The sequence below is a fragment of the Parasteatoda tepidariorum genome, chromosome 10 (genome assembly GCF_982258835.1).
Source record: "Parasteatoda tepidariorum strain Cologne lab strain chromosome 10, Ptep-v5.0, whole genome shotgun sequence".
Classification (NCBI taxonomy): Eukaryota; Metazoa; Arthropoda; class Arachnida; order Araneae; family Theridiidae; genus Parasteatoda; species Parasteatoda tepidariorum.
Window position 1 is genome coordinate 86,208,343 of NC_141764.1, and position 12,789 is coordinate 86,221,131.

Consider the following 12,789-nt stretch of genomic DNA (forward strand, 5'->3'; position numbering starts at 1 on the left):
GGAACATTTTTCTACAAGAAAAAAAAACATAAATTTTACCTTTCGAACAGAAAAATAAAAAAAAAGCAGTAAAATCCATTTAATTTATTTCAAAATAAAATATCTAAAAATGAAACGTAAAAATTAGTTTTTTGAGGAAATGTAACTAATTTTTAAGAAATTAATAAATTTAATTTGTGTAATATTTATAATAAACTAAAAACGATTTAAATCTCATTTTTAAAAATTTATTTAAGACACTTGTCTTATTTCACTACAGAAAAATTTGGATAAAATAAGTTTGCAATACATTAAATGTTGATCGAAAAAATGTTTAAATGTCGTTAGAAATTGTTTTAAGAGGAATATCATATTATTTAAAGATTCTGTTCAAGTTACCTTATGTCTATTTCTTAAGCTTTTAAAAAGAAGAATTTAAAATAAATTTTTTAATAAAATGCACTTGATACATTTTATCACAAGAACATTTTATCATAAATTAATTTGACTTAACCAAATGTCAAAATAGATAGTTGGAAAACTTCCAGCATGTTATTGAGACTCACTAAAGTGAATGGAAAATATCTGCTTTGAAACTGGAACACAGATTTGAGTAATTTTTTTGTAGAACTAGTGCAAATCGTAAAGTTTATAAACTTTCCGTATAAATATGATTTCGACCAAGCAGTAAAATTGAATTTCGAAATTACTATAGATTGCGCATTGTAAAAAACAGTTCCTCAAAATTAAGCAAAAATATGCGAATTAGCTTCCGAAACAAATAATAGTTGAATTTGAAAATTCCATGTATTCAAAGTTGAAGCACTCATTTTTGTACTCATTTGTATGCATTTTGCTCAAATTTTTTTTTCTCATTTTGCTCTTAGAAGTGCTCGTTTACTGCCGGTAGGGTTCGAGCCAAGGACCTCCGGTTTGGTATGATCTAATCACCATGGTCGTATGTCCCAGTTCTGGGAGAGTTAGGAAGCAGTGGTCATTGCAATGACACATTATTGCATAGTACCTTCCAATTTTAATGGTACAAAGGATTGGAAAATATGGTCCCAATCGCTTAGTCAGGAGTTCGGTAATCATAATTTCCCCTTTTATTTCTTTCTTTAAATGTGAAAAATTTTAAAGCGATTGTGGCTGTCAGTATATAAAGCTTCCAAACTCACCCTGGGCCGGGATAGCCTGGTCGGTAGGACGTTGGGCCCATGTCCGATTGTTCGTGGGTCTGAACCCCGCCTCCCGAAGACTTCCCGTGTAGTAAAGTGACTGATGCACGTTAAATCTGTCGAGTCGCAAAAGTCCTCCGTGTTCCCAATATAATAATAAATAACATAATAACATAATAATATAATAACAAATCAATACGTCTGGGAGTACTGGATAGGAGATCGATCGTTCTCTGATTCAGGTCAAAATTACGATCTGTGGATGAATGAATGAATGGATGTATGAATGGGTCCGCCCTATAAACGGGTGCGACGTATGGTGTTGCAGAAGTCGAATTCTTGACCAATGAAAAACAAGAAACGAACACTCTCCCTTAAATTTGCTCGGTTTCACCCAGCAGGCTTGCCCGTGTGGCAAGTGGCATTAGAAACAACAACAAACTCACCCTGGGCTGGGAGTACAGCTATGGTGGTTAGAGCTACCTACTAAGAACTGGGAGGCCCTGAATATGAATCCTATCCGCAACCAACGAACAACGCTCTCACACATTTCTGTATCCACATCACTTTTGAGACTACGCTTTGTTCAAAAATGAGTATATGCTGTTTTGATTACGAGCACATACTGTTTTCAAATTCGACTATTACTTGTTTCTGAGCTATTTTGACACATTTGTACTCAATTTTGAGAGACAGTGTACGAAATTGGTACTAAATTTACAATGTACGAAAATTGAATTAATTATTAGTTAAAAGTTTTAATAGTTTGTCATTTGGTACATACATTCTGAAAGGAATTTAAGCGTTCCTAAATCGTACAGATAACTGCAAGGTTCCATAAGTATATGTAAGAAACAATCATATGAAAAACATTAAATGGTAAATTGTAACATTCTTTACATTTAACTTCTGATTTAGTGCAATTGTAAATAATAAAAGTCTAAATTTTTTTTCCATTTATAATGCTTTTTTAATCTGGAATTGTAGCGATTAATTTTATTCAGTTATTTTTAATCTACAGTAAATAAACTTTTTTTGTATAATCTTGTACAAAAAAAATATTTAAGTTTGTTATATTTCATTGTTGAAATTTCAAAAATAAAATAAAAAGGATTCAATAATAACAGGAGAAATTCGTGTTTTGTAGTATAATAAATAAGTATAATGCCTTTAATTAATTTCTTTATGCTTGCAAGCAATTAAGTTTGAATTTCTTGCAATGAAAAAAGTATTAATTTTTGAAACTTTAAGTTTCATGAGAAAATAAAAATTTCCATGATGTCAGCCAAAATTCGATTGTATGGCAATTAATAACTTAACTTGCAAAATTTTACTTTGCTAGCAACTTTCAATTTTTATTTAGTAACTTAATTGATTAATTTAGGGAGATTTTTAACTGGTCATGCAGCTTTATAAATTTTTTCGAGCATCTAAAATAGAAGTTTCGCATAAGGAGAAACAATTCTAGTAAAATTACCGTACTGTATAGTAATGACATTTTTGATTAAAAAAAATAAAAAAAATTTAAAAAAACATATTTCTCGAAAGGAAACCAAAATGCATGGTATTTGAACCATTTATGTGGTACTTTTTCCGTTTTTAATGTAACGGTTTACCGGGAATTCAGGTTTTCAAAATTATACTTTTATCATCCCACAACTGGTAAAAATACCAAACTGGAAAGTCAAATGAACCGTATGAATGGATCTTTATGCCAGGCAATAAGGTATAATGATAAAATTGACAAATTTGACCACATTACTAAATTTTAACACGAATTATAAAATTTTATTTTGCTACTAATTTTATCAAAACCATCTCTAAAACATTTCGGTAAAGATTGATAAGTTTTTTGGTGTTCCCATAGAGCCAGAAACACGGTAAATTTTTCCATGTTCTACTAGTTTTTTTTTCTCAGTGCAGAAGTTTCAATTTTCTACTTATTTCTTCAGACCATAGATTTTATTCAAAAATAAAAATGAATACACTTTGAAACATCAAAGAATCTAAGATTGCTTAAGTAAAAATATTTCTTTTAATCCTAAATTCCCATTCCTTTATGAATCTATTTAACTAAAACTAATAAAAAATCACAAACAGCTAAGCAAGGATCACGTACATAAAATACAGACAAATTTTATTTTCTAAAGTTTCATCATTTCATAATGCTACTTGAATAATGAAAATTAACAAAAATCATGATAAGGCTTAGGAGGAATCATAAACATAAAATAACGACAACAAAGATATGTTTCAAATGCATAAAGATTTATCCTAAAATTTCATCCTTCCATAATTCTATTTAACCAACAAAAAAAAAAAGCTTTGCAAGTACCATAACGACAGAATATAAACAATGATATGTTCTAAGTTACCAAATAGAGAAGGATTTATTAAATTATTATAATTGATGAAATCCAATAGAAAAGGATTCTAATAGAGATATGAAAGAAAAAATAGAAAAGGATTTATTTTATTGCTTCATATTTCTAAACTACTTTATCCCTCCTTTGCGTGGAAACGTAAGCGTCGAAATAATTAAGTTGAAACATTAGGTTTTAATTATACATTAAGCTTTAATTACACATAAATTTAATATACACCTGTTAAGATACATTCTTTGTTAGAAAAATTATCCTCTTAAAGTAACCGCCTAGTTTGCCACAATATCTTTTGAAAATAGCCTTACTTTAATTTTATTTTTGGTAAGCAAGGCTCCTAGCATTATTATTATATTATAACCATAGTTGAACAACTAAAGTCGTGAACCCAATTTTGGGTTTGCGACTATTATTGTTCAACTCCGCAGCCTTGTAGTTTTGAGCTCAATCCAGAAGACAAGTGAACTCCTGGGTCAAGTATGGGGAGAAATTTGTTTTCGTGGACGACTTTTTGATCGAACTAACCAGCACTTGCGTTACACGAAGAAGAAAACCTCCCACGGTAAGCTTGATGGCAAGGAGACTCATGATCCGTCTGACTACTGAGGACATTTCACGTAGATCGGTGCGAGCTGGTTTAGTATCACTCAGCCATCGCTGGGATTCGAGACTGGTTCACCTCATTGGAAGGCGAGCGCTGTATCCCCTGAGTCAACCTATCACAGCTCTCCTACAATATTTTCCTGAAAATAAGGGCGAATTGGAGCATAAAAACTATAGATTTTTTTAGTAACCCGCCAACAGTTCTACAACAAATACTATTAAATACCAAAATAATTTTTTCCTAGATCAGTAATATTAATGCCTCTGCTTGGAATTGAAAACTTTAAAAAATTTCAAATATACAATAAAATGGAACTAAATATATTCGTCAGTATTGATTTATTAAATAAAAATTCTAAAAATTCTTACTTAAAGCATGATAATAATGATAAATTTTCACTTAGTCCCTAGGCTTTAATTCGAAACTTTATGCAAAGTTTTAAAGAATTCTATACTAAACTTTCGTATGGAAAAAAAAACGCCTAGAGCTTCCGCAAAATCAACCTATTTCTTAACACTAGGTTTACGGACGTTTCTTATATACCTATCTCTACGAACACGCGTCAATTTGACGCATGAACGAATACATATAACAGCACTTACAGAGATGCCAACTTGCTCCGGACAGCAAATATATATTTTAAAGTGGTAGTTTATCAATTGAGATTCTTGGTTTAATAAATTCAATTTAGTAGATTTTTATCCACCACTATTTCTAAATAATTCGTAGGCTTATATAATTCACCACTTTATATTTGCAAATTTTACTTAGTAGTTATTTACCGTTTTTTGTTTAATTAATTTGGCGTGTTCTGAGCAGTTACCATCTCAGTACTTAGAAAGCAACGTTATTATATACTATAAGAAAAAAATTTAAAATATGAGATATATATTTATGAAATATTCTAGTATTTTTTTTTTTTTTTTAATACTTGAACTAAGCAACTGAAACCTTCAAAATCTGACACTCTGACATCAATTGACATTCTGCGTTAGTTCTCTCTATTATTGCTTATCGGCAACAGTTGTTTATCGCTTGTTTCACTTGAGATAACGATATCGGATAACGGATCGAAGTATTGTCGGTACATTCCTATTTATTATTGAGCTGATGTTTGCATGCTTACTCAAAATTTTGTCTAAATTACGATTGCGTCAAATTGACTCACATGCGTTGAGATAGGTATACCACAAAGAGAATTTCAATATTTCAACGCTTTTGAAGAAATTAGACTTCAATATATATTTACCTCGATCAATGGATAAAAATCATTACAATAGATAAAATAAAAATGCAAACGGGTTTTGTAATTTTCTTCATAAAATTCGAAATGCGTCAAAATGACGCGTCCCGTAAACCTAGTGTTAAAATTCATTTACAGTATGTAATTGCTATTCTGTTTCATTTGCCAGCAAGCGAAAAAACAACTACAACTTTAATTTTAAGGATCCAAAAATTGAAAAAAGAATTTTTTTAAAGCTAATGAAAAGTTCAAACACAGCGAATAAAAAAGAAGAAAAAATAAAATTTTTCGTTAAAATTGCCGATATTCACCCAGTCGAATACCCAAAAAAATAAAAACTGAAAAACATTTGGTATTATTCTTGAATTTAAGAAAATATTCCCGAAACAATTTATTGTGGGCTAGGACAGATAATGGAGGGCCAGAACTCCATGAGAGCAACCATGTGGTCAGTACTGTGCACCAGCCACCTCTACTTTTCTGATTAGCTGGTACCCACCTGTCTTGACTGAGAGCACTTCTAACAACCAACGTGGATAAACCCTTAGTCCACCTCAATGATAGCTCAGTGTCTTAACCATTGAGCCATATACTAATACTCAACAGAATATAATCAACTAATGATCAGAAAAAAATTTATTATAATATAAAAATCTTATTGCTTCCTTATTTGTAAAACGTAAATAAAATTTTAATAGCTCTACTTAAGAAATGTAAATTAAAAGAATAATAAAAATAAATTAATTATAAATTAATAAATTATAAAAATAAATAATTATAAATTAACAGAAAATAAGTCATTATAAATTGATAAATAATGAAAATAAATCAGTAAATAATAAAAATGAATTAATAAATAATAAAAATAAATTAATAAATTGCTGTATACGTTTCATATAACTGTTTATAATCATTATTTTAAAATTCAACTTATGTTTTTTATTACGTAATATACATTACTGTTCAAAATATTAAATCGTAATTATTTTAAATAATTTTTCAAAGTGAATGAAATTTAAGCATTTTGTACAATAACAAAATTTGTTCAATAACCTTCATATCCCCCAAATACAAATAAAAATGATTTATTACTTACTTCAGTTTAAATAGAAAGACTAAAATAAATAGTGATTTCAAACAAAAATAATATAGCATAATTTATTAAAGCTATCAAACCTTTCTTAAAATTACATCCAGTTAAATCTTAACATAATCATAAGTATAATATTTATCATCAATATACCAGCAAAAAAAAAAAATTAACAATTTTACCTGAAAGCACCCGAATCGTTGAAAAGATTTATTTAGTTTTTTTCGTCTTCATTCTTCATTTCAGTTTCGGTGTGTAACGAAAGTGTTGAATTTGGCCCTCCTCAACGTTTGATCATTGCTCGAAAGCCTGACGTCTGCACGCCTTCTGAGCAACAATCAAAAGGCGAGAAGACTTAAATAACTGATTTCATCCATAGCACATCTCCTGAAATTGAAAACATCGTTTTTATTGCATCAAAACAACTTTAAAATCGCTAATAATAGTAAATTTTATAAAGAAAAAAATATTTGTTCTTCTTTTCGTTTTCGTCGTTTTAATAAAAAATAAAAAAAACGCATTATTTAGTTTTTTGAATTAAATCATAAAATGATATAAATGCAGGTTTGGAACTCTTGGCAAAAAGTCAAAAAAGCTATATCGTAATTTAAACAATTATACGGAAAAAATCTTATTACTTTTTTTAAATCCTAAATTCAGGTAAAATAATAATTTAAACTTAAGAAATCTTGACAAAGTGTCAACAAAAAGCTACACTATACATTAAAGGATTTTCTAAAAAAATCGCATAATCACTTAAGCTTATTACTTTATCTCTATTGATCTCAAATTATAATAAAATAATAAAGCATGTTTAGAAGTGTCACAAAATGTCTAATTATAATCATAAGCAATTAACGGTGTCTAACCATAACTATGTACAATAAACGATTTGAGCAAAATTATTAATCAATTGAGCATATAATTTAGCTGCTTACATGAAATTATAGCAATTTTTAACGTAATTCATTAAATTATATAAAATATATTAAATTTCATAACTTTTTTCAGAACAAAATATATGTTTTTCAGATTTTTTTAAAAAATTGTTTTATAACTAAAATGTAGCCAACTGCATATTTAACTATACAACAAAACAAAACAGCAAAAGTAAAATACGTGGAATTTTTTTAAGAATGCAATGTATGAAATAGACTTTATAGGTGTCAAGCTTTCTTTTGATATACATTTTTAAACTGCTCAATATAAAAAAAATTGTTTTTGTTTTAAAACTTCTCGAAAAATTTGAATCAAAATAAACTTAAAATGTTTACAAAAATCTCTCTGTATCATTTTCGATTAATTATTTTACAATCAATTTAAAATCTTTAAAAAAAAAGTGGTTAACGTAAGGGTGAATAGCGCATCTTAAAACATGTAGATATAAAAGTTTCTTTGGCATCAATAAAATTAAATTTTTCAATATTATATTCAAATTAAGTATTTATTCAAGCAAAATTTATTCCTTCGAACTAATCTCTTTTATATCGCAAAATAAAATATTAAAAAAAAAAAAAAAAAAAAAAAATAAGTAAGCACAAACATATAATAAATTGAATGAAACTTAGAAAATAAATTTTTGCCCATGCACAGATTTCCACATTTTAAAATTATGCAAAAATAAAGTTAAAAAACATATATTTAAAATAAAATAAAATATTTAAAAATTAAAGTCACCTTAATTCCACACATATAAGTCTGAAACATCCACAAATATATTATTTCCTGTACTAACATTTGATAACAAATCTCTAAAAAACTGATAATTATTGCTGAATTATAATTTTGTATCGTAAATAATAAAAATATAAATAATAAATAGAAATTGCCTCTTTGAAATTACGCAGTATTATATTGTACAAAAACACCCTAGTGTTTTCCGTTTTTTTCATTTCTCTCCACCTTTTTTCTTTCTTCGAAAATAGGCCTAACAGGTTGACTAACTTTTTATACATATTGCTTAGAGAAGTTACTCTAGTCCTACTTTCATACTTTAATCGGAGTTTTAAATTAAATACTTTGCAGATTTTTGAAAAGAATATTTTCGGGGAAACATGCAATAAAATAAATAAATTGCAGAAAAAAATATTACGTTAGTCACTTATTAAAAATATATGAACTACGGCAAGAATCGTAGAATGAACAAAGACACATGTTTCCCTGTCTAAAATATAATAACATTAAAAAAATATTCCAAAAAGAAAAATACACTCAGAAAAAAGGTATTCTTAGAAATGCCAGGATAAGAGTAAATCTACCGCATTTCTAGCTCTATGGGAACACCAAAAAACTCGGTTTTTTTTTACCGAAGATCTTTAGTCCTGATTTTGGTAAAATAAACAATAAAATATGGTTTTATACTATGTGAAAAAAAATTTGGTAAATGTCACAAAATTGAGCAATTTATCATGATACCTTAGAGCATGGCATAAAAACCATTTATTTGGTTAAATTTACTTTTCAGTTTATATTTTTTACTAAATCTGCGATAATATTCTCGAATTTCCGCTAAGCAGTTTCCATATGAGCAGAAAATAATGGAATGATCAAAATACCATATATTTTGGTTTTATTAACCAAGTTTTTTTTTTTTCTTTTTCTTTTTTTTTTTTTTTGATTTATAATTTTTTTTTAAATCAAAAATTTTATTACCATGCAGTATTTTACCAGATTTTACCGGATTTTACCAGATTTGTTTTCTCCGTGTAACGAAAGTCGGACCTCAACGTCTAACTTGAACATTTTGTTGAAAATATTTCATCAGTATTTTTTATTTGAATACGGCTGTCAATTAAATATAAATAAGAACTATATCGTTTTAACTTGTAAAAATTATTGTCTAAAACATATTACAATTGATTAAAAAGATGTTTAAAAAAATACCTACGCAAAAGTCCCCACTAGTAAACTTTACCACAAACACCCACGTGTTTTCTCGAGTTCAACATTTTGGGAAGTTTCAGGAATAAAAAAAGGGGAATACCTTTAGGGGTGAACGACACTGCTATCACCACATAAAAGAGTCGATAAATGAGAATACCTAAAAGCCAACATCCTCTAACTACTAACTTCAGATTTATAAGTATGAATGAAAACACAGGAAGGAAACAGCTGCAAATAGCTCCGAAAAATAAGAATAAAACCCCAAGATTTAATAAAAAAAAATCTTAACACATCTCAGGCTTCCCGCTTGTTCCATCCCGTGGAATATTCCTCTCCCTCTCCCCCACCGAATCCCATATGCAACGCAATCCACTGTGACGTCATTGTCAGCAACAAGTGTGACGTTTTAATGACGTCATTGGGTTTTAAAAATAGAGTAATTTCGAGAAATATGTTTTAAAAATAATTTGCAACGGAAATAGGTAAATGGGGTAAGATAGAATAGAAATGGAATGGTTAAACGACGTTCGCATTGAGAAATATTTCTGGGAGAAATAGGGAGAAAAACACGTCATTATTTTTTAGTTTGATCTAATTAAGAAATATTGTATTCTAATTTTAAAGTATAAGAAAATTTTATCATTATATTTCCAGAAGCATTATAAATTAATTTTGAAATGTTGATTTAATTTTAAATCTGGTATTGTATTGAAGAAATTTTAAATTAATTTAATTATTGAAAAATTTATTTAAAATGAGAATACATGTTTTTAAATAAAATATAGAATAATTTAATTAAAAACATATGTTCAAAATAGAATTTACTATAGAATAATTTTTAGTTTTAAATTTTTTTTTTCATTTAATAATGTTTGAATAATAGGTTATTTTACAGCAATAATGTAATTTTTGAATAACAAGTAAAAGTTACAGTACAGTAAACAGTAAAATTTTGAAGCTTGAATTAAACCTTATTCTACAGTAGTAGCGTAAATTTTTGTATAACAGCTTATTTGACCGCAGTAGTGTAATATTTGATTGCAGGTTATTTTACAACAATGGTTTTACATATAGATACAGCTTATTTTACAGTAGTGTAACTTTTGTATAACAGGTAATTTTACAGCAATGATTTCATATTAGGATAACAACTTATTTTACATAATTTAAGTAATGTTTTGATAACAGGTTAGTTTATAGCAATATTTATTTAATTTTTTTTTATTTTTAGTTGCACAAAATTTAAAGCTTACTTCATCATACTTCTGATGTATCAAATAACAACAATATTTATTGTTCTCTTTTTTGTCATTGTCAATTTAAATTATTGTCATATATATACACGAAATGGCTTATCTTGACATAGTATTAAGGTTACAGATATAGTGAACGAATTATGGTTCGAAATGCTTCCAAATTTCTAACAATCTATATTAAAGTATAAGACAAATTTGAGTTTAAGTTTTAACAATACATTTTGTATAACTTCTAAATATAGCTATAGAATAGCTTTTATCCATCAGGTCTTGATAAGAGGTCTAATTCATTTTATCGACAATCACTTTATCGACAGGCCATTTCATCGACACCACTAGGTCATTTCGTCGACAGAATCATTTCGTCGACAAGTCATTTCGTCGACGTGGGTCATTTCGTCGACAGGGTCATTTCATCGACAGGGTCATATCGTTGCCCAGGTTATTACGTCGACAGGTTCATTTTATCGACAATGTTATTTTATCGACAATGTTATTTTGTCGATATGAACATTTCGTTGATAGTGTCATTGGTAATTTTGAAATTATTTCAGAGACTTACTTTAAATATTTTTATTATTAATTAACAAAATACTATTACTTAACTTTTATACTAAAGCAAAATTTTTATTGCTGTGTATTGTTCCAATTGCAATAAAAGAAGCTTTTTTTAAAATAAAAAAAAATCATATCGGCTTTTCCTTTAGTCATATATTCAGTTAAATGGACGAAACTTTTATGAGTTACAGTTATATTTTTCAAAAAGATACTTGTTGTAACTATTTGTTGAAAATAATTCGTGATATAGGAAGTGAATGGAGGATGAAAAAAAAACAAATAAAAACGAGACAGTGAATTTATGGATCTAAATTGGAAAAAGTAGACTAGGGAACAATGATATAGTTTTGGAACTGAAAATTATGTTTCAATTTCTCTTTTTAAATAAATTGATAGGTAGTTGTCAAGCGTTTAATCGAGAACGGTTGATGGATTAAAATCTACTTTTTTACATCTAAATTGTAATAACACTTGCTTTCAGGATAGGTAAGGATTGTCTTCAGTACATTACTAAACATGATATCCGGACCGTTGTCATTTGTTGATATAGTGTGACGTTAGCAATCAAATTATTCTAAATATCAAATTAAATTAATAAAATATGATATCCTTAGAATTAAAAGTATTAAAAATATATTGCAAAGCCAAATTTTTTGTTGTAAAAATTTTCAACATTTTCAAATACATTTTAACAAAACCATAGACCTCATTGAAATTCCCACAGCGATTAAAATAATCATGGACCTTAAGTAATTATGTCTGCATAAGTAAACTGATTCACATGGTATCTTGCAAGTAAATTCTTAAAAAAAAGTAGCCTCGAAACATTGTTTACATGAGGTTAGAGTAGACAAATAGAATATTTCGGATATTTTATCAATCGAAAATTATCTGTTTTGGTAAAAAGAAAGAATGTGTTACATTTTTGTAAGTAGTTGCAAGCCAAAACACAAAATTTTTAAATTTCAAAAAATCAAAAAAATCAACAAAAAAAACTAGGTTTTTTTATGGTGGAAAAGTAATTTCTTAATGTTTACTTTAATTGCAATTTTAAACTTTTTATTCAGCATTTTTAACATTAGGACAGGATGAATGAATATGCTAATTCGAACTAAATGATGGAACTAAGTTTTAATTTCGTTACCACTATTAGATTGCGTAACGAAAGGAGAAATACAAAATTTCTTATAAAATTTATAAAAAAATTTTAAATACACAACAGTTAATACAAACTTAAAACATTAAATTTCGCTTAATCCTAACAATTCATTTTCCTTACCTGCTAAATAGGACTATAAGCATGCTGAAGCAACATATCCTAAAATACTATGGTTCTTAAGGTAAACCAAACGTTAGTGTCACCAACATCAATATATGCAAGATTTTAACTTATGAAATCAGTCAGTAATGTTAGCTATGCCAAATAATCATAAGTTCAATCTGATAAATTCTTTTGATTTACCGGTTAAATATGACTATAAACAAGCTCTTGTAACTTATCTCAAGGTACTCCCCATATTGGAGTCACCTAAACTACTATGCAAGATTTTAACTTAACAATTTAGCCATTAATGTTTGCACAATGAGATAAACATAAATTCGAACTTATAAGTTCAT

At 27.8% G+C, this 12,789-nt stretch overlaps 1 long non-coding RNA gene across 1 annotated transcript; it reads right to left on the reverse strand.

Annotated features, from left to right (window-relative positions):
• Positions 1-3,279: 3,279 nt before the first annotated feature.
• LOC139426224 (uncharacterized) lies at positions 3,280-6,808 on the reverse strand. Its single transcript, XR_015429722.1, has 2 exons — positions 6,658-6,808; positions 3,280-4,281 (listed from the first exon to the last, which is right to left on the reverse strand). It is a non-coding gene; the product is annotated as an uncharacterized LOC139426224 (long non-coding RNA).
• Between the last annotated feature and the right edge of the window lie 5,981 nt (positions 6,809-12,789).